The sequence below is a fragment of the Mycteria americana genome, chromosome 11, assembly GCF_035582795.1.
Source record: "Mycteria americana isolate JAX WOST 10 ecotype Jacksonville Zoo and Gardens chromosome 11, USCA_MyAme_1.0, whole genome shotgun sequence".
Lineage (NCBI taxonomy): Eukaryota > Metazoa > Chordata > Aves > Ciconiiformes > Ciconiidae > Mycteria > Mycteria americana.
The window spans coordinates 4,223,418-4,249,428 of record NC_134375.1 but is presented as its reverse complement, the minus strand read 5'-3'; the positions used below and the strand labels follow the sequence as shown (position 1 = coordinate 4,249,428).

Sequence of the window (26,011 nt, the reverse complement as noted above, 5' to 3'; positions counted from 1 at the left end):
AATAATAAAAAAAATTGTACCTTCAGCAAATGGGACCCCCATATTGCCACTTCTGCTTTAGGCCGCTGGCTAATGCTGTTTCCTATGGAGCTCTGTCACATTTAGCTGACTAGCAGAGAAAAGAAGAAACTTAAGCAATGAAGACGTAGGTAATAAATTAACTTTGTATTTATGCTTTGTTGTGCTTTGTTGCTAAGGAAGGAATTTAAAAGATCAAAATATAAAAGTTGTATTGGAAGTGGCTTAAATCTCTTTTCTATTTCATTCCAATATTAAAATACTCATCTTCAGATATTTGAAGTGTGGGATAAAAATAACACTAAGTGCAAATTTGGACAGTGGATTTTGTATGCACTTAGCTCCTCAACTGCGCTAACATGTAGGGCTGTGTCTGACATTTTTTGCTGCTATTATTTGAAGGGAGGTTTTGTTGTTCATACTTCAGCCAAACTGATAGGGCTTCATGTTTGTAGAGTGTTGTATCATGATTTAAACAATGTATTGTGAGTCTTTAGAAATGTTAGGCAAATAAACTAAACCTGAAAGAAGCAGGTTATCTTGCCCTCTGAGTGGTTAGTTGATACAAGGGACGTAGCATTTTCTGAGTGCTGATGTTTTTATTCATCAAATATTTGAATAAGAGAAAGAAGAGGAGGGATTTGGCTCGCCTTCACAGATGTCTAGCAGCTCTTCAACAAAACAGTAGCCCTTGCTTGTCTTTGTTTCCATGGGTGCATAAGGGTCAGAAGAAAGCAATTTAAAAAAATCAACCAAGTAAGGACATACAACTGGAAAATAAACTTACTTGCAACTGAGTTATGAAACATTTCCGTAGATGTACCTGGCTAGTGTTGCCAGAGGAGCCATGGTGGTGAAGAGGCATCCAAGCTAACGTGAAGCTAATGCCTCCCTGCCTCCTTTGCTTGCTTTTCCACAGTGTGTTTCTAGGTGTGCAATTCTAGACTGCCAGGACGTGACCAAGGCTTGTTCTGGTTTGTTTTGGCTTTTTAGTTCCTTGGCTAACTGCCTGTGAATCAGAGTTGTAGCTGTGGCAGTATGGCCCTTGCGGATGTGGTATAAAGATGGAATTCTTTGTTGGGGGGGTGGTTTTTCTTTTGCATCCAGACAGCTGTAGAGATACTTCTCTGGCTGCGTGCAAATGCAAACCTCTGAGTTATAGAAGATGCTGCCTAAAATCTAGCATATTAGAATATATTTGTACATGGAAACTCAAGCCTCTATTTTATGTGGTGTCTTGAAAACTAGGAGGTAAAACCTTCTTTGACAAGGCTCAGGAAGTGCTGGATCTTGGAAGTATTTATGCTTTCATGCTGTCTTTGTTTTAGTTGTCTTAAATAGAAAAATATTTAGCAATCAGGGAATACTTCTTACTGGGTGCACCTTTAAATGTGTTGGACATTTTAATATTTGGAGCAAAAAAATCAAATGTCATTTGACTTTAAAGATATTCTTTTTCCTGCATGGAGGAAAATAATCTTAAATTGAGAGTGTGTCTTTGCTTGTTTGGACTTGTTAGTCTTAACTAAATAAAACAACCTCTTAACTGTTTGTTTTGACTCAGTTTTCCCTTGTAGTCAAAAAAGTAAGATTATACCTGTCCATTGTTTCATTTACTATAGTATTTGTCATGGTGTTGTTTATAGGGAAGTCGTATCTTTGAATAGGTATTGAAAACTGGTTTCTAATTAAGATCAAGGTTAACTTAAAGAAAAGGGGCACTTTGCAAAACAGCTCTGACTGTAACTGATACAGGCTTCATTTGTATGAAGCTGAACAAAAATGATTCTGCTGTTGTGAAGAAAAAACCTTTAGTCATAAACATTTGTAATTTTACAAAGCAATAGGCTTGATTGTCGTCTGTTCAACAAGAATGTGGTGAAGTGTCAAGATTTTTACTTTAAATTACTGACGCAGACAGAGAGGTCTTCGTCTTCTTTCTGAGAGAACTTTTCGCAGAATCCTGAGGAGTAGGTTTGGTTTTAGAAGTGATTACATTCCACACTTTCACATTGGTATCTAATTTAAAAGTTTTTTAAAAATAACCCCCCAAACCTCATAAGGGCACAGCACTTGGAACACAAAATTTTTGTCTTTCTAAGCATGCAATGCTGTCAAATGTGGGAAAGCAAAAGGGTGAATTTAAGCAGTGGGACACCGAGTCATGAGTTTCTTACTGTTAGTTTACACATACGGTATTTAAGTGCACAGTAGTAAAGTAGTCAATCTGACATGCCCACCCAGGGTGCGTGATTTTACAGCTAACATCTAGGAGGTACTGGATGCTTATATGCAAGAGGTAAATGTTCATGCCTTTAGCCTTGATTTGTTTCTTGATGTGTCAAAAGAAGTTGCAGAGCTTGCAACTGGTTCCTTATAAGTGGGAGTAATTCTTCAGAGAGTGAAGACAGTGACATTAGTCCAGGCTGAGGAGAAGGTTTAAAACGGGATGAGTTTCCTTTACAGTTGCGTGCAAACTATTTTTGCGACGCTGGAGTAAATGAGACCCCAAGAGAGAATCTTGTATTTCAGCAGACAGCAATAGGAGACTTGGAGCTGTTTGGGATTGACTAGAGGAGAGCCAGTTTGCTCTGCTCTGCTACTGCAGCAGATCTGCCTGTCTTACCATCAGACATGGCAGTGCTTCAGCAGCCGTCTTCCTCCATCTCGGCGCGTTGCTCCTCCCCGGGGCGGGGGGCAGCGGTCGGGATCTTCCTGCCCTCTTCAAGTACCCGGGGGACGGTACGGAGCAAACGGAACCAGATTGGTCCTGGAAGCAAATGGTGACAGGACAGCGGTGGCATGGGGAATTCTGGTTTGATAGAAGGAAGAAGGTTGTGTGCTTTTTTGTTTGGGTGGGTGGGTGGGTGGGTGTTGGGTTGGGTTGGGTGGTTTGTTTGTTTATCGTGAGGGTGGTCAAATACTGGACCAGGGACAGAAAGAGGTTGTGGGATCCTCATTCTTAGAGATACTCAGAATTCAACTGGAGAGGGCCTGAGCCTGGTTTCCTTGGCCCTCTTTGGTGTGGGGGTTAACCGCAGTAAATGACCGCCGGGTGTCCCTACCCTAATTTTTTCTATAATTCTAAGCAAAAGTATAATAATCCTTGGAGAACACCACACAGGCGTTGTATGTCATACATAAATCTGCCATTGTGCTCAGTTCTTGTATTTCGCTAAGCCTGCACTTCTGAAAATTTTAATCACAACATTTGAACTACTCTCAAATCTCATACTGAGCTTAAGTATTTGGCCATGCTTTTTAGTTAGCAGAAATAAGAGTTGCCCCTGATTGTATTGCTTAATTAAATTTTATAATATCATTTTTATAAAAATCATTTGAAAACTTTTTAATTCATGGATTTGAATGGAGTTGATGGCACGGAAGGGTAAGTGGTTTTGCTACAGTAGAAACGAGCTAATTCTGCAGATGGCTAAACATTCAGAAACTTTCTAACTTGGTTGTTTTTAAATATAGGACATGATATTAGAAGACAAGTATTATCCACATCAATTATTCCTGAATTCTGCTTCTGAAATTGGGGACTGTGTTGACACATGAAAACAAAAAAAAAAGCTACTTTTTGCTAAACGTCAGCTTGATAATTATTAGAGCTATCTCTGGTCTGACAGACCTACTGTTTTGCCCTGTAGCAAAACTGCTGTTTCTGTTTGTCAGGACAAACAGTTTTGGAAAATAATTGCTGTTCCAATTTTATTTTTTTTTAAAAAGTGTCCTACTGGACAACGTTGTTCCCATCTCTGTTTTCCTTTTTGAAGAAGTAATTTATGCTCACAGTTCTAGTGGTTTCTACTGCTAGGAAGGGACCAAGAATTTTTATAATTCTTGCATTTACTCATTAATATCGAATATATTATGTATATATTATATACATAATATATATACATATATATGTATATAATATGTATGTATATATACATATATATATGTATGTGTATATATATACCCAGCACCTAAATCTCGGGAAGTAGAGCTGACCATAGCCATTCTGTTCATGCTGGTCGTCAATTTTTATGTCAGTTAATAATTATCTACCATAAACCTAGGTTTTGCAAAAATTTGCCTTAAAAATAATTGTGTTTATTGTTGGATTTAGACAGCTTGTTCACATGTTGCTGCTTTCTGTCCTTAGACACAATGTAGCTTATAACTGTTTTGAACAAGTCTAAACTATGTTGAAACCATGTTTAGTAATAAACATACAAAACCAGTTTTGAACAAGTTGAAAATCTTACAATGAAGCCAGAGGAAGTTTTGCTATTGACTTACATATAGAGTAATACGGTTCAAGCCTTCCTTGATCACTTTGAAAACTGACTCTTCTTTTGTGATCTTTAAGATAAACTAAGGAGAGTATCTTGATGGAATGGGTAGCAATTTCGGTGAACTCGGTAGCTGCATTAATTTCACAAGCTCCGTTGTGATCTGCATAACCTGTTTTTCATACAAATCACGTGCAAGAGAAGTCATGTACTTCAAAACGAATAAATATTAGCTGTGTCGAGAAAGTGATAAACCGTTCATAATTTAATGTCTACAGCTACAGTAAAAACTGCAGCATTTTATAATATACACTTCTGACTTTATTTTGTGAAAGTGGCCTGTTCTAATGCACTGTCTCGTGTAGAGTAAATGTCAAGCTGTGCACTTTTGAATCGACAGTGCTAACTGGTGCACTGCTTGAAAGTGTGACCATCTACATTTATCCTCGAAGTGATTCACGTGCAACATTATTTTAAAGTTTAGTATGACGTTATGCAGCATTGAACAATCCACTTAATTTATGAATGCTTTGGGAACGTTTTTGAGTTTCCCTTTCAGAGTCTCACAACATGAATAATTGAAAATTGGTTCTAGCTACGCCTGCTGGAAATAGAATATGAATTAGATTACTTTTTCTAGATTAACTGGGAATGAAGCTTTAAAAAATACAAATGGGTGTAAACTATGCAAGACTTACTTAAGCTGTAGTCTTTTAAATCACACACAAACCAGTAAAAAAAGCATGGATAATGTGTCCTAGCACATTAGGTTTTTGTGAAAAAAACACATCGTTTTTCACTATGAAATGCCTTTCAGTTTGCTTGGAAGACTTGTATTCGACACTCAGTTTGTGTATCTAAATGCAGTACGTATGCATACATTAATTTAAGTACTGTAACTTTTTTATAATCAAGTAAAATGGTGACAGATTCTTAATTTTCTGAACTAATTTTCAGAATGTGTTGCAGTATTGTGCTGTGTACTCTTGAAATATGTAAATCTTAAAACCAGTGTTAAAATCAGGTGTTTATGTGTTCTGTGGTCTTGCTTAACCTAGCAATGGATACACTATTTTGTAGAAACAACTGTAGTTGACTTCAGCTACTTTTAACTGTTTGCCTGGGGCTACTAAATTAACTTTTCCATTCTCTGAATTGTTACCCTGACAAGAAGTCCCTCTGTTTCCTGTTCTTAATTCTTGCCTGACTGTGTGGATTGAACTGTGTGACTTCACATGAAAATGAGGTGGTGTGTGTTCCTTCCCAGTCATAAGACATATCGCCCTATTCCAGGAAACACCACCCACTATTGTTTCCAAGACTTTGCAGATCTTATGTACATTAGGTAATTTAATTGTGATACAGTAATTAAAACCAGAAATTCTTTTGCTCCCCGCGAAGCCTGCATTATGCTTTTTATAATATATATTCAAATTTTAAAACTGATTAAAATATTCATATATATATATATAGCATTGTTAGAAGTGGACACACAAATACATTTAAAAATTATATATAGATTTTAACATACCTATGTTGCTGATTTCTCAACATAGAATATTTGGTGGTTCTTGCTGTGTGACTGGCTGTTAACACTAAGTATTCTTAGATGGGCTAAACACACAGTTGTTGTTTTAAGTTAGCAATTCCTTATTAACAGACCTATCCCTGCAGCTTTTCAGAATGTTGAATATTATTCACTGATTTCTTACTAACCATCAATTTACAAATTTACAGATGGGAAGTCTTTTTTTTTTTTTTTTTTCCCCCCCAGAGCTTACACCTCTGATCAGAGTTTACACCTCTGACAACTTGTTTTTAATTTTTCATTTTAAGTAAAAAACTAGTTTTGGTTAGTTCTCAAATAAAAAGCCTTGTCATAATGGAAAGTAGATGAATTAAATGTTAAGAGTAGAGAATATGTGCTGGTCTTTGTGCCTGTAATGGAGACAGGAAGATGTGGAAACAGATACTTATAGAATACTTTGAGCTTTCAAAAGACTGTAGAAATTGAAATTCTGGAGAATTCATGCATGTAAATAATCCAGCAAGACATAAACAAGATTACAAGGAATGCTGGACTTTTATTATTCTTTTAAAAACGTGTTCATGCAAGACTTGTAAGAACTGTGAAATGGTTGCGCTAGGGATCTGCTTTCAGTTGATCTCTTCACCTCTGCACTCTGCGAATGCATCAGATTGTGTATATGTAAGAAATGGTTGCTGCCTTTTCTCTTCTTCCTGGAAGCCTTCAGGTATCCTTATACCTCAACTTCTAATTCTATCTGTGATTCTAAAAAACTTTGAAAATAACAGGTTATCATAGTATGTTGTGTACTGAAAATATAAGAACGTGGTGATAACAAGCAACAGTGGAAAAAAGTCTTGTTTTCCACATTAATTATTCCTTAGTACTTTTAGACAGTAGTGATAATACCCTCAACAATTTTTTTTTTGTCTCCTTGTTTTTCACTGAAGCAATAGAATTCATTTCTGAAAAATAAATATTATAGCTTATCTTGAAAAGGATTCTTTTCTCAAGGGGAAAACCTTGGTAAGTTCATGAACTTCTTCCAAGAGTAGGATTAAGATCTTGATGTGCCAGATTTATCAAAGACATTATTCCATTAGTGAAGATGAGAAAGAAAATGTGAATAGTATTTCAGTACTGCTAAGTCTTTACAAGCTTCTGATTCAAATGCTTGCATTAACAAGAATATTGTATAATGAAATCTGTAGAACGTGTTGCAGCGCTGTATTACCTCTGCCAAGGAGCATCATTGTGCATTTCAGCTGAAAAGATATGCCAAATATTGAGATGAGTCTATGAGTCTGAAAATAAATATTTTGATTGGCCATGTCTTTAAAATGTGTTCTAATTGATTTTATTAAGACTGGCATTCTTCCAAAACTGCTGCACAAACACTTTGGGATCTGAGCCTTCATCGTTTAAATAAATGCCAAAATTCCAATTGACTTCAAAGAGAGCAGAATTAAGATCTTAGTCACCGAAAGACACATTCTGATTTTATCTCATAAACAGGAGGGTCACGCATGATAGTTTGTTTGAAAGACAGAAACAAGTACCTGAAGGGAAGTGGCAATTGGGTAAGCGAGTTTTCTTCATTCGAATCAGCACCGAAGGCATGGATTAGTTTGCTCGGGGAAGGCAGCCTAATGTTAAAGATGCTGTCTCTCATTAGACATATTGTTAAGCCATCATCTACTAGCAGCTTGCACTTAACAAGCAAACGTCTTTCAGTGTTCCAATCGTCCGAATTATCGATTACGTCTATCTATCTAAATCGTTATGGTGATTCTCAGTCTCGCGTTTGTGATGTGGAACAGTTAGCTAGTGGTGATATAGCTGTGGCAGCCTAAGGAATAAGCACAGCAAGGTTTGTAGAGAAGATAATATCTTGTATTAGACATACTGACATAGTTGGAAAAGCAAGAGAATCTTTTGACGTACAACATTTACATGCAAAGGAAAAGCTGCAAAATTGAGGCTGGCTGAAGCTGAATCGCTTGCTGTGAGACTGATTGAATAGTAGAGTTTCTCCTTGGCCTCGCTGTCATCCAGTCATTTCCATTTCCCCTCTTTTCTGTTAGGAACCGCTTTTAGATTCTGCTTGGTTTTGTTCTTCAAAGGTAGGACACCTTCCTAAGTTATTTCGCAGTGCAAATTCATGAACAGTTATACTGGCCATCACTAAAAGTATGATAATCTGCAGCAGTAGGCAAGAGTGAGCAAGCAGAGAGCTTGTTAGGCTGATTTGTCTGCCAAAGCCTACATCTCACCCAGGCTACAGCCGGAGTTTAAATTTATCAGATGATTGGAGAGAATTAAGTGGTCAGGCCTAAATGAGGAATGTGAGCTGAGAGATGGTTTGATTTGATGGAAAGAGACGGATGATTTTATGAAAACTGGCTTGGTGTTGGGAACTGGACACTTATCATATTCCAGACAGCTTTGAGTGCCTTTCATTTGTCTTAAAACTATTGGCTGTAATAAATTTTCTGGAAAATTTGAGATTAAAAAACCCTGCCTAAATATAGCTCTCTACTAACTTCTTCCTCCCAAATTCTCTGCATCTCTTATCCCTTCCTGTGTCTCGCTTCCTCTTCTGAATCAATGATGGCAGCTATACCCATTTATAATTTTCTAGTTCAAACGTAATTTTCCTGCATAATTCCAAGCCATGCACCAGGTTTTTTTAGTTGCACTGGTTTAGAAGATCGTTATTTTTGCTTCTTCATGTTGCTGTTCACAACTCAGCTAACACCTGGTATCTGTAAGAAATAATCCATTGAAGAGAAAATCGCAGATAGTTGACCAGCCAACTTTATTGGTTGATAGTCTACCCAAAATACTTTGAATGTAGTGATGTATCAATAAGTAGGCCAGAATATTCTGTTTGCAGGAAGATGGGTAGCCAAAAGGAGCGCTGGTAACAACAGCGGGGCTTGATAAGGTACGCCGATTCCATCCATAGGCAGTACGCAGGCCTTAGACTACGGCGGGAACTCCAGAAACAGCTTTCTGATTGGCTTGAACGTGTCTTAGCAAATGATGACATCATGACAGGAGTCCTGGAGGGCTCCTATAACATAGTCATTTCATACCCATGAGCACTGAAGAAAACTAGTTACAAGGAATGCCAATGTTAATGGGTTTACTTTCTGCTGGCAGTTCACGTGTCGTTATTTGATTGCTAGATGTAGCGCAGGAGAGGGGAGTAGGACAGTGTCTTTTGAAGCCACTCCAATATTTGCAGCAACGTGTAACATGAAGCTGAGCCCGCAGTTTGACGTTAGGAGGTACTCGTGAAGCCTGCGCTCGGAGCTGGCTACCGCGTCTCGGCTAACAGATGCTAACATCTCACTGGCGGAAGTGACAGTCAGGGTGTAAGAACATTCCTGGTTTTTTCAGAACCTCGGTACGGTTAGTTGAAAACTATTAGGAGAAGGCTAATTTTAGGAAAGATAGTTCAGACGGACTTAAAAACGTGTGGTAGACAAGCTTATTTTCTTTCATTCCAAAGTCAGAGTATACAGATATTTGTGGGGAGAATGTTCTTAGCATCTGAAGACCCAGATGATAGGTAAGGATTTCTGCTTTTTGATGGCTGGCTTCTTTCTAGTTAAACAAAAAAAGTTTTCCTTTGAGTCAGCGAAGAGAATTTCATTCAGCTGTGAAGACAGCTGATTTGCCTTGGGGCAAAATGTGTGAAGACACAGATGTCCAAAAAAGGAGAAGCACTAGGGAATAAAATAATTGAAATTGCCAAATAACAGTTTCTAAATAAAGTATGTGAAAGCTTACTGTACATAAACTAAAATCGAATTTAAGATTACTGCATGCTATGTGGTATCTTAAAGGGATCATCACGCTAAATTACTGGTTTTGCATTCGCAGTCTTGTTTCAGGCTTTGTACTATGACAGAAAATTTTTGCTGTGTTCCATAGGTGTACGCATATCATGTAAATATAAAGTATATAATTTTAAATTGAATGTTACCTGGATTTTTCTTGAGGATATTTTGACTCTACTCATTAGAGCATTTTCTGTCCATAAAAAATTAATGACAGCGTGAGTCAAAACATTTAAAAATTCAAATTGACATTGCAGTGTTGTGAACTCCATTTGAATTTTGCAAATTCCTGAAACACAGTCTCTACAGGTCCTATAATGTCTCCAATTATAAATATTTCTTCTTAGGTAGTGGAATAATTTCAAGATGAAGTAAGTTGCTGTTTAGACTTTTGATTCTCACTTTTTGTGAACACTTATGTGCATCTTGGTCATGGTATTAATTATTATATTTGAAAAGTCTTATTTGGGCATAATTTGGATATTCTTAGATACTGTGATAAGCCACTACAGTCTGTTGGGGTTGTATGTCTGTCTGTCCCGACGTCAAATTTATATGCTGTCAAAACCCCCGTATTCTACTGCTGAAACCGAACATTTGTTCACTCTAACTTTGTGGGAGAAAAGAAATCTCCTTACCTTATATGTGTAGGTCAGCATAAAGCATAGCATTTTGGTTTTGTCTGAAGCAATTATCTTACTTTATTTCCTTGTTGCTCGTTTCTTGTCACTGTTTCTGAAAAAAGGAAACACTGATTAAATAAGCATTGAATGTATATCAAAGACATAGAAGTGTTTCCAGGGATATTTCTTCATCTTTATGTTGTAAGAATAATTATAATGAATTTGATTTGTAATTACTGCCAGGCCAACAATTCTGAGTCTAGTCAACATATAGAAGGTAAAAAATATGGTGGGATAAGTCTGGGCTTCCACTGGAGAGCAAAATTCTGTTCCTACTTGCCTAGTGTTAACTACAGAGCTTTCTCTCGTGCCCCCCCTCCATTTTTGCTTCCCCCCCCCGCTCCTATAGCCATGAGCACTCTGTCATGTTGACACTGGCAATCGAACTGTCTTGCTTTGAGTATGAAAGAACTACTTTTATCATTTCTAATATGCAGCCTAGGGCCAAAACAGACAAAGCAATTTTCAAGGACTAGGTTCAGAAGGAGGCGGGAATTCCCATTGTACAGCCCTTGGGAGTATGACTTCAGTAACCAGCTCTGAAGCAGTTATTTATCACGATGACAACTGTTGGTCTGTCCATACTTGGTCAGCTGAGGTCCACCCTGTTTGATGGTAACTAGCTCATTGTCATCAATCCTTAAAAAACACAAATGGTTTGTTATGGTCTGATCTGTCAGGAGACGCCTATATTGTTTAATCTGGTTCTTAAACTTCAAAAATCCTTTTATTCCCTGTTTCTGTAAGAAGTTGGGCTGGATCATTGTTTGAACACTTCCAAAGAAAAACCTAATTCTTCAGGCAAAAGTAACATCAATACTGAAGCCTACTTTCTATCAGGGCGTATCTTTGTGTGGCACTGATATCTTTTCATGTCCAAGGTTTTCTTTTTTATTAAGCCCCATATGGCACTGTCCCTACAGACCTTGTCTGCTTTGTCCAGTGTTTTACCTATGTTTTGTCTTAAGGAATTTTTTTATTCTTGCCCCTCTTTGTCCTTTATGTTGTCAGTCACCGTAAGCTTGCTGACGTCTACCCATCCATGCATCTTGCGACCTAACTTTCAGCTTGTCTTAAAAATCGTTTTACTTTATATCTATCTTCTTTTGAACTCTCATCACCACTGTTATCAGCTTTCTGACACCTTTCTTTTATTGCAAAATGCTTCCAATCCGTAGTGATACTAGAACCCCAGTTAATTCCTTTTTCATCTCGGTTTCTATGAAACACTTCTAATAAATCTCCTTTAACTCATTTTTCATAGAGCTGTCACTAGTAATCAGACAACCTAAATATGTTTATTCTTCAATCCCATTGCTGCTTGATTTCATCAGTTTAGGTGCTGCCCTTTCTTGACATGCGTCTAATTTGCCTTTTTGGTACGGATTATAAATCAAGGTGACACCACCGTTTTCTCAAAGTAACAAAGATTACCTTTATCAGTGTAAGCATACCATACTGTAGAAGTCAAGGAACATAACTGCATCACCTCTGCTACACTCTCCTGCTAATCTAATGCTCTTTGAGTCCAGTTCACAAGCATGAAAAAATGCAATAATTATCCCATTCCCCATTGTCTTTTAATAAACCTTGACTCACTGCATAATTTTCCGTAAGTTTTTATGGTACTTCTAATCTTTGTGCGTGAACTTTTATAATTGGAATAACTTGGAACTCGTTCTGCCTTTTGAATGATTTGTTGTTTTTTGACTTCTTTCTTCTTGTTAGCAGCAATGCTATAATTTTAAATGTGATGTGCTTGCCCAGCTTTGTACTTGGTCTCCATATGAATTTCATTTTTCCTTGGTGTGGGAAAAGTACCAGCCTAGAGATAAATCCCTTGTTGATTGGCTGCTCTAAATAAAGCAAACGGCAGTTGTTTCTAAGCTGACGTTATCATTGCCCAGATTAGAACTTGACTGCAGCTTGGAGACATCAATGGAGATATAGCATTCCTTTTCTTCAACCTGATCTTTTAGGTTTTTCTCCTTGTGAAAACCAAATCCTGCTCAGTTATTTAATGGCACGTGAAGCCTAGACATAGTCTGTTCTGAAGGGCTGGGATTTAAAATAAGCTTAAACCATTTTTAAAATTATTTTTATTTATTAATAATTTGTTAAAATAATACAAATTTAAACATATAAATATAATATAAATAAAATAATATAAATATAAAAATATAAATACTTAAGCTGCCACCTGATATTGTGTCTTTCTCACCTGTAAGGCTGAAGAGTCTCCAGAGTGCAAAATGAAGCTGAAGGGAAGAGTATATATTTCCACACAAATATAACATTTCCTCACGGTTCCGCACTGGCCCTTCTCTGTACGCAACAGAATTTATATACCTTGGGCTCTGTGAGCCATACCATACCCTAGATGAGGCGGAGAGGTCCAAACACAGTAAGATCTGTATGCTAATCTGTATATGGATTTGTGTAATATTGTGCTGGTTGTCTTGACCTTAACACAGTCTTGTGGAGCAAGATTGACCCACGTTGAAAAGGTCATCACGAAGCTGCTCTCTGCAGAGCTGGCACTTCACATACCGCTTCATAATCAGTGCAGAGACGCATCTTGAAACTCTTTTCCTTCCAGTCATGCAATGTAGGTAAAAGAGAGGGTATGTGTTGAAAATTGAGGTACCGCTGCCAAAGCAGAAAACAAAGTTGGGGTGTTTGTTGGGCACCAAACTGCACTTACTCCTTGCGTAGTTGATTTACGTGAGATCCACCTCAGTGCTGTTTCCAAACGCGGTTTTGTGTCGTGCAACATGTTCTGTAGGTGAATAGCTTTTGGCTGGTTTGGAACATGGATTAAAAAACTTGCTAGAATATTTTAGGAAGAATCCTGTGTTACCCACCCCATCCTTTTTAAATGAAGAAACCAATTTAATGCATCCACCAGGTTCAGCTGCTGCCTGTTCTGCTTGCCACGCTGTGGTTCCCTGCGTGTTTTAAAGATATTATTGCTATCCTCAGTGGGCACTGGAACTTTGAATGCGCTTGTTTTGAAATTTCACTGCGGCATACTTAGACTCTTACAAAATCCCTCCCAGACATTAGTGTAAGTGTGTTGGCACTGCATGTCTACTAGGACGCGGAGATGGTTTCTTTAATTGCTCGTTTGTGTGCTTCTATTAAAAGATCACTTGTCTCTTAGCCAGGTGTATGGGCAACCTGTGTAATGGTGTCCGTATGTGTGGGGTTCTGGCTGGAGGAACGTGGTTTAAAAACAGGCTTCAAGAACCGATTGACCTATGTGGAAACAGACGGCACAGATGTGTTGTAATATCTTTCCCACTTCAGCAGACATGACTAAACAGACTTTGTCTGCTCTGAACAATTAAGATGTTTGCCAGTGTGTGCAGGGCCCTATGCAAGTTCCAGCTTGTTCCCAACTGGTAGAGGAGTTTTTCAATTTGTGCAAAAATATTTTAGCTGTTCACGTTCTCTTCATTTTAGGGTTTACTCAAGAACTTTAACTTTTCAAGGAACACCTTATTCTTTACACCAATAAAAACACTTCCAGCCTTCGGATTTTTCTAGTTTTTCGAGTTCCCTGGAAGCAGTACTTAGGTAGCCAAAAAAGCAAACCTTGCTTTATATGAAAACAAAGTAAGAAAACCCAGTGATGTTTATTCATGACCACAACAGTTTTCCTGTCATCATGACTCAGAAAGAATCTGAGAATCTCTGCTCAGAATTTTGCTTTACTGTGGAGGCTCTGGAGTGATATCCACAGGATGCAGATGGAACTGAGGACTGATGCTGTGTAACTGATGTCAGGGGCAACTTTGTGCTGTTGAATTAAACAAGACAAGGAACAGGGCAATCACTAGCACAAGCTCTGAGGGAAATCAGATTAGGTTTATCATGCCGAACAGGGTGATCGCTGTGGGCACTGGCCGCGTGGTGCGTTGTTGTAGGTGCGTGACTGGACTATGTGCCGTCTCTGAAGGTGTGGCTTCCAGAGGGAGAAAACGGCGCTGTCCTGACAAGGGCTGAAGAGTCATTTTTCTGCTGAGGTAGGCTGACAAACCGGATACATACGGGCTTTTCTCCGAGGCGAACCTGTTTCCTTTAGGCTTCCTACACTCATATCTGTCTCATGTCTATTTGGTAATTAGAGAAATTTTCTGAAGCTAGTGAGTTTAAAGTATTGAGCGATCTTCAAAGAAACCACCACAGAAAATGAAGCATACAGATCCAAGCCTGAGATATGACTGTTAATGGGTTGGGGTTTTTTTAATCCCTCAGTATTGTTGGTTAACGTTATGGAACTTTTTTCGCTGTTGAAATTTTAATTGAGTTGTATTACTACAAAGACAAAGGAATACAAAAGTTTCCATGAGCAGCTACTCCCTTACATCACCAAAGTCACCCAGAGCAGCAATATTTAGATATCAGAGTAGCAGGAAATGACTACATCAGCTAGCAGCTAATCATTTAGTCTTTCAGAAACCTTGTGAACTAGAAAACAGTTCCATGACTTTCAAAAGAATAATTATAAATCATGTCTTTGTAGTAAGTATAGATTATTTGTTCTGCATTGAAATAACTAGACAGGATTTGGTTAAAACGTTGCTACCTAGGTTTTTTAGCTGGAAATGGAACTTCACCGTGGTGCATGCTGAGCAGCACATGAAAAAGAAATGCCATCCCCTCTTTCCCTTAGCAATCCCCCCTACCCCAGCAACAAATAAGCCTTTAAAGTAAATAAGATTCAGTTAAGATGCTAAACCCATTCGAGGATTTAATTGTTCACGACGAATATAACTAAGTCATCTGAGTAACATAATAATGTTGATACAACTTAAATTATTAACACCTAACTACCAGTTATTCAATATATTCCAGAATCATAGAAGAGTGAGACTGGAAGGGAGCTCTGGAGGTCATCACGTCCAGCTTCCTCCTCCGTGCAGGGCTGAATCTGCGGGCAGCTTGTCCCAGTGCTTAACCACCGGCACTGGACAATTTTTCCTTATGTCCAGACAGAATTTCTGTTGTTGCAACTTGTGCCCATTGCCTTTTCTTCTTTCTGCACATGCTTCTCCAAGGAGTCTGTTATCTGATTCCATGGTTGATTATTTGCTGGAACAGAGAAGGAGGTACTTTACTAAGGAGTTACAGAAGTATCTAACTTGGTGAACTTTATATGCTGTTTACTCCCTGAATTTCTTGGTAAACTTTTATTTTCAATGCTAAAAGCTATTTTAAATCAAAGTTGAGCAAAATAAATTTTAAAAATATATTTTCATAAAGGGTTTTCTTCTGCATTTTACTGTTGGATACAGTAACTGAAGGGAGTTATTGAATTGATATTCTGTCTTAGAAGGAATTGCTTTTTTAAAGAAAACCATTCGTTTAGGTGAAATATATGTGACTAGGAAGATTCCTCCTATTTCTTCAAAGCTTGCCTTATCTGAAGAGTGCACTGATAGAGCACTGATTTATAAAAATCACAATTCTAAACAAGCTTATTCTCTCACTTATAGCCGTGTATATCTGGAATAATTTATAAAGGTTAGCTGTGCCAAGTTTTGTTGACTACATAGTCTTATCAGTGGAAGAAACAGCTCATGACTTTGAAGACGAAGGAAAATTTTGCTTCATCTTTACAATGAAACTAGACCTTGGATCATTATATTAAATGTTGTGCAGAGGGGAAATGGAGAGAACAGTTCCTGATTTTAATATGCTGTTTTAATTCCCCCCCCAAATGAAATTGCTGCCTTTAGTAGTTTGAAGCCATACTCACAAATTCTACTTCAGCAGCAAAATTCTGTTGTAGCCCATCACATGTTTCTTTGATTCCTGAATGCGATTAATTTAGTTTTGAGGAATATGGAAGAACAACTTATCCACTTGTTATCGTACAGTTTGGGTTGAGAATTTAGCCCCTGTGGATAGGTCAGTGTGGGAGAAAGCCGCTCACGTCCACTCATCTAGAGTGGACAAGGGAAGCTTTCCTTAATGGCAGAATGACATGTGTCTGTAACTTAAGATAGGAGCTGGCTTGGGCTATACAGTGAAATAATGTACAGTGAAAGACAAGGAGTTTGTGAGATGTGGGAGAATGTATTGCCAGCACACACACGGACACAAACAGATTTGTAGCTGGAATAACAGACCTAGGTGGTAAATCTGTGCTTTGAATGGGATTGATGCAATCAGCATAACTCTCAGAACAATGAGAAAACTGGGGGAATTTAAGGCATAAGGTGATGTGAGCTTTAACAAGGACCTCTGGACAAATAGGACAATGTTAAAAAAGTTTATGATATGGTTTAAATTGTCTTGATGCGTAGCTCAAAGGAAGGCAGACTCTAATATCCAGGATGGTTTGAATTACTGAGAGGGGAAAAAAGGAGAGGATTTCAAAGGCAGAAATGACTGGTGCTCAGCTAATACTTCCCCACTTACAGTTGTGAAGAAACCAGACTTCATTTATGTCATTTGAAACTCCTTTTCTCTAATGTTGTTATTTTTCTAGTGTCTTAGACCACAACCTGGGTATGATATGACTCTAATTCCAATTTAGCTCCTTAGAAATATTTCCAGTTACCCATAATAAAAAACAAAATGGGGAAGAACATCCATCTCTGATGCAGAGGAAATCAAAACCTCAGTTCTTGGTTACAAAAGAATTTTTTTATACTGTTACGAGGAGAAAGAACGGTTTCAATAGCATTGTAATTCATTTGTTTATCACACTAGAAGAGAAATATTAGAATTGCATACGAGCTTTTCAATAAATTTGGTGATAAAGTAGCAGGCGTTTGAAAGGTTAATCCAAGACGTGGTCAGCTTTATAGAAAATACAAAATTGTATCACTTTTCTGAGCTCTCGGTGAGGATGGGCAGAATAGCACTCCCGGGCAAACCGTACTTTGTGTTAATGGGGGGGAGGGCTTGTTCTTTCTTTTAAGTCTTCTCCATTACACAATAGGTGAACGCAGCACTGGCATTTTGTAGGAATATTCCATCGGGCCAAAAAAAGGTTATGAAGAGTTTGTTAAGTGTTAAGTCAGAACGGATAAGAATGAGATGATTATACATGGAGTTACAACCCAGAATGCAGCTTGTTAGTGAGCACTGTGAAGCAAAAGTAGACCAGTTTACACAAGACAAGATCCATATTTAGGGAGCAGGGTCACACGTTGCCAAAGTAGAGAGATGATCAATATAGTTCTTGTAAAGTGTTTATGTTGGATAAAATCATTTGCCTGCCTGAGACCCACATTGTAGTTATTCAAGACGATCTTATGTTTCTCAAATTTAGACCCAAACATTTAAATTAACGTTATAAGAGTGCTCCTCAGATTTTTGTTTTCAGTTTAAAAAGAGGAGTTGCAAACAATAGCTTAATGTTTCGATTATTTATAGAGTACATTTTGTGTTTTGGTTTATATCAAGTCTTCAGTTTTCCCCTATGCAGTATCTGTAATTGCCTGTTCCTTTTCATTTCTGTTTATTATCAGTTCTGTAAGGAACTGAAGAGCTTTATAAACTGAGTAAAATGAATCATTTTATTCACTACTGAAAAGAAAACCATTTTTTGAAGTGTAGTGTGATCTTAAATGTTTATAAATGAGTATGACCTCAGTTTTGAATATTGTCCGAAAAGGTGTCATTCGGAGCATATTGTCAAACTGCTGCTTGAGCCGGCTCCTCGTGGCACAAAAGGACGAGCACAGCCCGCTGCAATGGCAGCGCTGCTTTCTGCTGCACTTTGTTGCTCGGGGGATATGTCTCGGTTGAATGCTATTGTAGCCTGACATCGCTTGGCTCCTGCAACCTGCCGGGAATCACAGCATGAGAGGATATATCCCTGTAGGCCTTGCCGTATTTTACAGTTTTATGTTTGAATTAAAACACTTAATTGTTCAAAATTATGCAGAACAACCTCATAAATATATTCCAGTTCGTTCTTTGGGGGGAGGAGGAGGTGGTGAAGTGAAAAAAAAAGGATATTTAAGATAATGTAAATTTAGTGCCACAAAGGAGTAAAGTATGTTTTCATAGTGCGGGAGATCTGTTGCTTGTTTTAAGATGAATTTTATGGAAAATTAATTTAACAGCCTTGGCTGATATTCCCATTTTGAAAACATACTAACTATATTTGCTGCCCTGCAATCAAACTTTTCAAAGTAGCTTCTCACTCTGTCGTTCACAGTTGGATTAACATGTTCTTTCTGCGGTCCCTGTTGATCCCATAAACTCAGTGTAATTGCAGTCATAAAGTAGGCAAAAAGATCAAAGTAATCCCATATGGGGGGGGAAGAGCATTCTGAGCCAAAACAAGCTGCTTGGCTTGTAAGCAATTGGAAGCCTTTGCTGTAGCACATCTGCAATGTACTCTGCGTTACAGAGCTCCATAGCGTGGCACGCTGCGCGCTTCGTCTTACTACGGTCCTATAGAAATGCTGTAAGAGTGCTTTGCTAAGCTCGACTAGACTAAATAGACATGTCCTACAAGGACGGTTTGGTACCAGATAGATTACATTGGAGGGGCTGTGTTTATTTCTCCTCTTTTTCAGAGCACTGGGTTACAAATAATGAAGTGCAACAGAGTGGGTTTGATTTTGAATTGGTGAACAATGTGGTGTGCTCAAAGAAACGACTCCCGTGGCATGGTCACGCCATCTTCCAACAGTTTTGTGCCATCAGGCTGAAATAAGGTTCACCTACCGTCAGGAGCTTGTTAAAACATGGTTTTCTTACTGCATTCGGGGAATGAAAAAGACCAACAGGAGAGCAAGTGGGTTTCCACTTTGTTAAAGCATGTCTAGCAGGACAGATAAAGAAAGGGAAAATGAGAGAATTAAACAAGGGCAGTTGATAGCTAGGAGACATACAAGTATTTGCAGACGATCTGTTTGTCCAACAGATGTTGAAATTATGTGGTCAGAAAATCAAAAGCGATTTTGAAAAGGGTTACAGCATCCTAAGAGTCATGCAAGACCCTCCTAACACAAAACCTCTGCACAGTATCATCAAAATTCTTGTTTGTTCGGTTGTTTCCATATTAATGGAAGTGTTACGATAAAAATAAATCTGACACTTGCACAAGTTTTCAGCTGAATCTGGGTTGGGCATGTAGTTTCAGAACCGTTTCCTGAGTCACTACATAGATTTTTAAGTGAACTTGAGGCTGCCTCTCTTATTTAGAAAATGTGTAATGTATGGGCATAGCAAGTACTTTAAGAGTGAGGCAATGTGCTTGTAGAGGTCTGCTATTGCTGATGCACCTTGTGCTTTTCATGTTAATTTTCTGTCCGTTTGAAACAATAGGGGTTAAGTAGAACTAAACCATAAACCTGATCTGCCTGTTGTATTTCTAGAGCATCTCCACCTTTAATATCTAAATATTTTACTAGTACTGCTTATATACCAACGCCTGCAATCTTCTGTGTAATATTTATTTTTATGCTATTTGGTAAACGTAATGGGAAGAGTGACATGTAGGATTTTAATAATCATCATGTGGGAAACTGGCATGCAAGATTTTAATACAAATGCATTTATCTTCTTGAAGGTTTTGAACTGTATAACGTGAAATGAATCTGATTATTGCAGTATCATTTATGCATTTAATATTGGAAACCATCTTCCTTTATTCATTTAGTTTCAGCTGGTGTCTTCAGAAATTATTTTAGTTTCTAACTATATGAAGAGCATTCTTTCTGCATAAGAGGAGAACATTTTCCATAACTTCTTGATGCCTCCTCCACAAGATAGAAATGTTGTGTATACACCACATGTATCTCCATGGAAGCAATTATGAGATCAGTGAGGTCACTGGATAAATCAAAATTGTAATGAATTAATATTTTGATTGCTTTTCAAGTTTTCTATTACTTACGTGTTATATGCAGTGCACTAGAGGAAATCTGTTTATACTAAAGATGTGTACAAAATGCACATGTAAGATGACATAACTGCATGTGGGAAATCTGTGTCAGTTTTTTCTGCCAAGTATTTTCTGATAATGGGAATTGAGCTGAAAAGAATCCATATTATTGATTTCAGAATTATTTAGAATAATACATATTTTGTTTGTCTTTGCCAGCTACACTTGTGGAGATGGAGTATGGTTGATTAAACAAGAAAATACCTTAGGCGTAGGGTTGAAACGTGACTCATATCTGAGTTAGGTGACCTTTTTATTGTTATGGGATTCTCTGTCTCATCTGAAAATGGACTATGCACTTTAATCAGTCAATACAACTTCAAGGATTTCTGTGGACTTTTTTTTACTTGTAGAAGTTGGGGTTTATTTTGAAAATGAGAGAGAGATTTTTCCAGTTCTGAAGGGTCTTCATAACATTCGGCAGTCTCCCTTCGTGATATGACATGGTTTGCAAATACCGATCTTAGTTCCTTCTTCCACCCCAAACGTCTCTCTCCATGAAGAGTGGTGAGACGATCGGTTCTTCACACAGGCTGTCAGAACGCGCACCCAGGAAGGTGTCCCCTGTCTGACCAGCCTTCTAGTTATGGTCTGAATTTCTTCTGAATATAAGGGTTATCTGGTTTATTAGGTGAATAGAACTGTGCCTTTACAGCTTAGCATCTTTAAGCTGTTGAAAAGATTGGAAGTAGATGAGTCTTCTCTTCCTGTCAAGAAGGTGTTGCTGTGTCAGCCATGCGCAGGTGCTATAAAGAAGCATTGGGAGGGTGGTAACGATAGAGGGCCTATTTATGGATATGTGATGGGTATGGGCTGATTTGACAAAGATGATCCTTGTTTCAAGAAATGATTTAATCTTATGTTTGGAGCTAAAGTAAAACACTGGAGCAGGACTCTTAGAGAGGCTGTGAAATCTCAGAAATGCTTACAACTCAGCTGGACAAGACCCCGAGCAACCTGGTCTAGTTGGTCCTGCTTTGAGCAAAGGAATGGACAAAATGATTTCCAGAGGTATCCTCCAATCGAGCTCAGTCTGTGATTCTGTGACCCCGTATTAGAACGCTGACTGTACCTTAAGAATCATGTTTTATGATCTCTTTATTGTTTCTGAATTGTTTATTTCTGAAATTCAGTTGACTAGCTTGTGTAGTTAAACCGCTGCTCTTTTTGATCAGTAACTATCAGATGTTTGATTCTGTATGACCTGAAAGCTAATTTACAGGTCTTAGACAGCAGCTATGCATCGCCTGTGAATTAAAAAGATGTAGTGGAACATGACAAGCTATTGATTTACAGCCAAGCAAGTAAATTCTGTGTAGTTGGAATGCCATAGACTCAGACGTATAAATGGTGTTAATTTTCCTGAGAGATCCACTTATGTATGTGATCTAGATTTCCTGTGAAACCCTTGAAAGTAAGTGTGTGTTTACATCTACGTTGTGAATTTTTTGCAGGATTTAGAAATGTAATGGATTTTTATTTTTAATGTAAAATCTGGGCACATCAAAGGAGGAAGATGATAGAAGAATTTGAATGCATACTTTTATATACTATAATGTTTTCTTTTTCATTTCAGTCAAAGGGTTTATATCAGATCTAATCATTACTATGACAGTATTTACATTAATTGTGGCTTCATTCAAACACACATTTTGTTTGGATAGTTGCCTTCTAGTGGTAGTAAAATGAAGTTTAAAATCCCACACAAAACAGGATAATGGCAATCATGAAACCGGCTTGGTGGGGGGGTGGTTGTTTGTTTTCACACTTGTTTGTTTTCAGTTTTTAAGAGCCTAAGGAAAAGAAAATAATAGTAGAAACTATCTTAATAGTAGAAATTATGCTCTTAGGTATACGTCATTCCAACAACTCAAGTGCTATGCCCTGAAAAATGGTCTTTTCAGCTCCAAAGCACTTTTAGAGGGGAAGAGAAATTGGTTCTGTATTTGCTTGCTTCTCTGCTTTGTTTTTTTTCCTCATAAAACAAGAAACAATGGAAGGAAATGTGTCTGAGGCAGTCTTATACCAAAGAACCCCTAGCATGCATTTTTTTTGTTTCTTTCATTGTATTGTTTCATTAACTGTTAGTAATGTAAAAAAAAATCCTTTTTATGAATGTTTTCATATCATAATCTGATTAATACCTCGGAAAACGGCTATAAAACCAAAAGGGACTAATTACTGTCCAGTGCTACTATTTGTGTATGTTTGGAATGTTTATTAGGGGATGTTAAAAAGGCTTTCTAGCTAAAAGTTTACACTGTAAACAAATACTTTCTGTACTGTTTACGTGCCTTTTTCTGTTTATTTCTTAAATATATATTTCAAAGTATTTGGAATCTTCAGATGCCAGTTCTACAAGATATTTAGAAAATGCTCGGGTTTCAAGTGTATGAGCCAACTAAGCCCATGTGCTAAGGCGCTTGCTGAATTTGTGCATTGGCCAACTGTTGCAGTAGTAGCTCAAATGTAGGTAGGTCAAACCAAGTGTGAAGCCCATCTTGGAAGAGGACATTTTCAGAAAAAGGCTGTGATCCCTCTGTCCCAAGCTCCTAGAACAGTCGGTGCTGGATAAAAAGGATACAAAAATTGAGTAAACAGAAAAGGGACAGAAAAATCAAATTCAAGACACCTGTAGTTTGATAGAATGGAGAGCAGCAGCGGAAGAAAGAAGAGATATGCTGAAAGGTGATGGCAGGAATCTTAAACATACTGCAGCTGGCAAGACGGAAATCAGTCGGGTGATTTTGAGAGGGGTAATGTTTGCAGTTTGTATGAAAAGTGGGGCCACTCATGAGAGGTATTTTATATATATATTCAAGAGAATTTCATGCAAGAGGAACTCGAAGAATAATAGTTGCTGTTGGTTGAGATCAAAATGAGAATGCCTCATGACCTTGACCTAGATTTTAAGCTGTGGTCATGGGCTAAAAATACAGAATTTTGGAAAGGCTATAAAGGGAAAACAAGCATCAGTCAGGGACACCATCATTGAAGAAAAGTACAAAGTTGATGGACTTGAATTTTATTGCAAGATAGTAAACCATTCAGATAGGAAAGGCTGTGAAGGCAGAGACAGAAAAAAAGAACTTGTGTAGGTACTAGGGATGCCAGGAATTTCTCAGCCGTGTTAGCTAGCTAGGGTAGGACCATTGTGTACAGGGATCTGGAAAAATTATCCACAATTTTCTCCACCTGCTATTTAAATAAAGCAGCTTGAAGAAATAAATGCAGTTTTTATAATCCTCGGCTTTGATTTTTTTTTTTTTTAGGTTAATTTATTTTTGTGTGTGTTTAAGTTCGTAATTTCTGTGTCAACTGAAAAAAGAAGTATCTGATAGTCTGTAGTGAATTCTTCAGACTATAGCCAAAACTGGTTTTAGCTATGGTTTAGTTACAGAAAGTTAGCAGCCACTTCTGAAAAGAATTAGCTCTATCTTGCTGCAGAAATAGAAATCTGTTGTGGAAGAAGGGTTAGGTGTGGACGGGATGAGCAGCTGTTGTGGGGCAGCCGCTGCGATCGTTGTAGGGTAAGCTCTTGCCACGGGGAGCAAGGGTGGATCCTGGTTTGAGTGCATTACCTTGGTTTCTTAGAGAGCAAAGAGCATACGTTACCGTAGAGTGCACTATGCAGGCTCTGACACGTAGCTGGATATACATTCTGAACAAAGCTAAGTGCTCACGTTGGTGTCGAATACTGTTCGTGTTGGTGTTCATTTACGGCTTTTTTTCCTGTGGGAAAGGGGGATGGGAAGGAATTGTTGAATATGCAAAATGCTTGAAGTGTTTTCGGTTTCAGTAAGATGAAGCGGAGTGCTTACTGTGCATCAGGCATCCAAGATGAAAGGAGGGTGCTGAACTTTATAATTATCCCTCAGTCTATACCATGAAGTCTGAAAAAGTTGCATGTTAGGACTCGCAGGCATTTAATGAATTTCAAGTTGCAATTTCATTTCTGTTGCCATTCCTGAAAGATACAGCCAGTGGACCAAGAATACTGCACAGGTCACACGAGGAGCGTTAAGGCAGCCTGCTATGGCTAGTTCATTCCCAGTACAAGTATATTTAGACACACAACCACACAGATTTTGTAACGTGATTTAGGCTGCCAGAAGTTCTAATGTATTGTCTCTCTGGTAGAGCATGGAACAAAAACATGTTTAACCTATTAGCTATCAAAAAGCTTACATTTTATAGCTATAAAATAATTTAGTTGCTTCGAATCTAAACATACGCTTGAATGTATTCTTCTTTTCATTTGTTTAGATTTCCTGAGTAGGCGTTCATTTCTAAATCAAAGACTAAGCTAGGATGAGCCTGAATTGATCTGGGACGCTGTATGTTCTCACGTGATACTGGGCTGTGCTGCTTAATAGATGTAATGTCTTATTTTCAGCCCTTGCCTCTGCCTGTAGAATTTTACTCTTTACTTACTCTTCACTGTATTTGGAGCATTTATAAAATAGTAAACACTGTGGTTTGCACAATAAAACTATTCCAGGTTTTTCTAAGCAGGGTGTTTTGGTACATGTGTATGTAAATTTATCTCAGTTGTGTGTAGAAAATAGTATTTGTGGGGGTTGTTTGTTTGTTTGTTTTGTCTCTCTTAATGAGGTAGCCGTTTTTGTGGCAAATCCTGCTAGATCCATGCTGGCAAAAAACTTCTAAGAATCCCCTAAGGGCACATTTATATTCTTGCAAGTTTATTTCTAAGATAAACAGTAGTTATCTATTTGGATTACATGTTAAGTCTAAGATGCAAAGCCCCTACCTGATTCAGTAGGTGAACACCCGGTGTGGAACCGTTGTCGTGGAAGTTACGTTTCAGGTACCAGGTGTTACTGTTGTATGAAGGAAATGCCAAACTCTCTGTTCAGCAGGAGTTATTGAACATGCAATCTGGAACCGGGTAAAATCAGTCGCTGGGAACTTGAGAACAGTTCAGTTAATACACAGGGGGTTTTTTTCCCATTCTTCCTATTATGTCAGAAAATAATACTTGTCATCTCAAGAAAACAAGTGCAGGAATTCTTTTATCCTGACTAGACATAATTTGCAGCTGAAATTTAAGAACCTCTACAAAGCAGTTTGAATATAAAAGCACATATTTGAAGAAACAGGTGCATTCAGATAATCTGTCCAGATTTGTACAAACCGGGTTGGTTTTGACAGCTGGTTTATTATCTTCCTGGTTTATGACTTCTCCTGTCGTTGCCTGTAGCTGCGTTTAGGTTTGACTCACCCAGGTGTGCTGCAGGACAGAAGAGAAGTGCAAACAAACCCCAAATTCACAGCTTGGTTTAGATAGCAGATTCTTGGCGTGACGGTCATTTTGGACATTGTCTTTCGTGGCTTTCTATATTTTATGCTTTCTGCTCTTAAAAGTTCCATTCAAGTGATAACCAAAGTTTGCGTAGTCATAGTCTATGTATTTTAAATGTCTTTTCATGAAAAGGTGTACTGCTATTAACTAAGAGCCTATGATGTATTTATAATTTAGCTATCAGTATTGACAGTTAACACAACTTATTTTGCACAGTATCGTGTAGCTTGTTTTCTTTAGGTTAACATGCAATTGTTAATTTTTGTATTGAATTTTCCCCTTTTGTTTCATGTTTTCCGCTCCCCTCTGCGTGTCATTTATTAAGGTGCTACTACTTTGTTCTTTATAAACCTTAGTAAGATGCAACACACAGTGCTGCTGTTGCGACTGCTCTGGTAGTCAGATGAAG

The 26,011-nt window shown here is 38.0% G+C and overlaps 1 protein-coding gene across 2 annotated transcripts in view; it reads left to right on the top strand.

Moving 5' to 3' along the window:
- The window catches only part of ATG7 (autophagy related 7), a 130,270-nt gene that overhangs the window by 86,612 nt on the left and 17,647 nt on the right, over positions 1-26,011 (top strand). The window contains exon 19 of one of the 2 annotated variants that reach the window (XR_012777418.1): positions 7,345-7,409. The exons of the other annotated variant lie outside the window; for it this stretch is intronic. The gene's annotated coding sequence lies outside the window, so the exon portion shown is untranslated. The remainder of the gene's footprint in view (positions 1-7,344; positions 7,410-26,011) is intronic. 2 annotated transcript variants of the gene reach the window in all.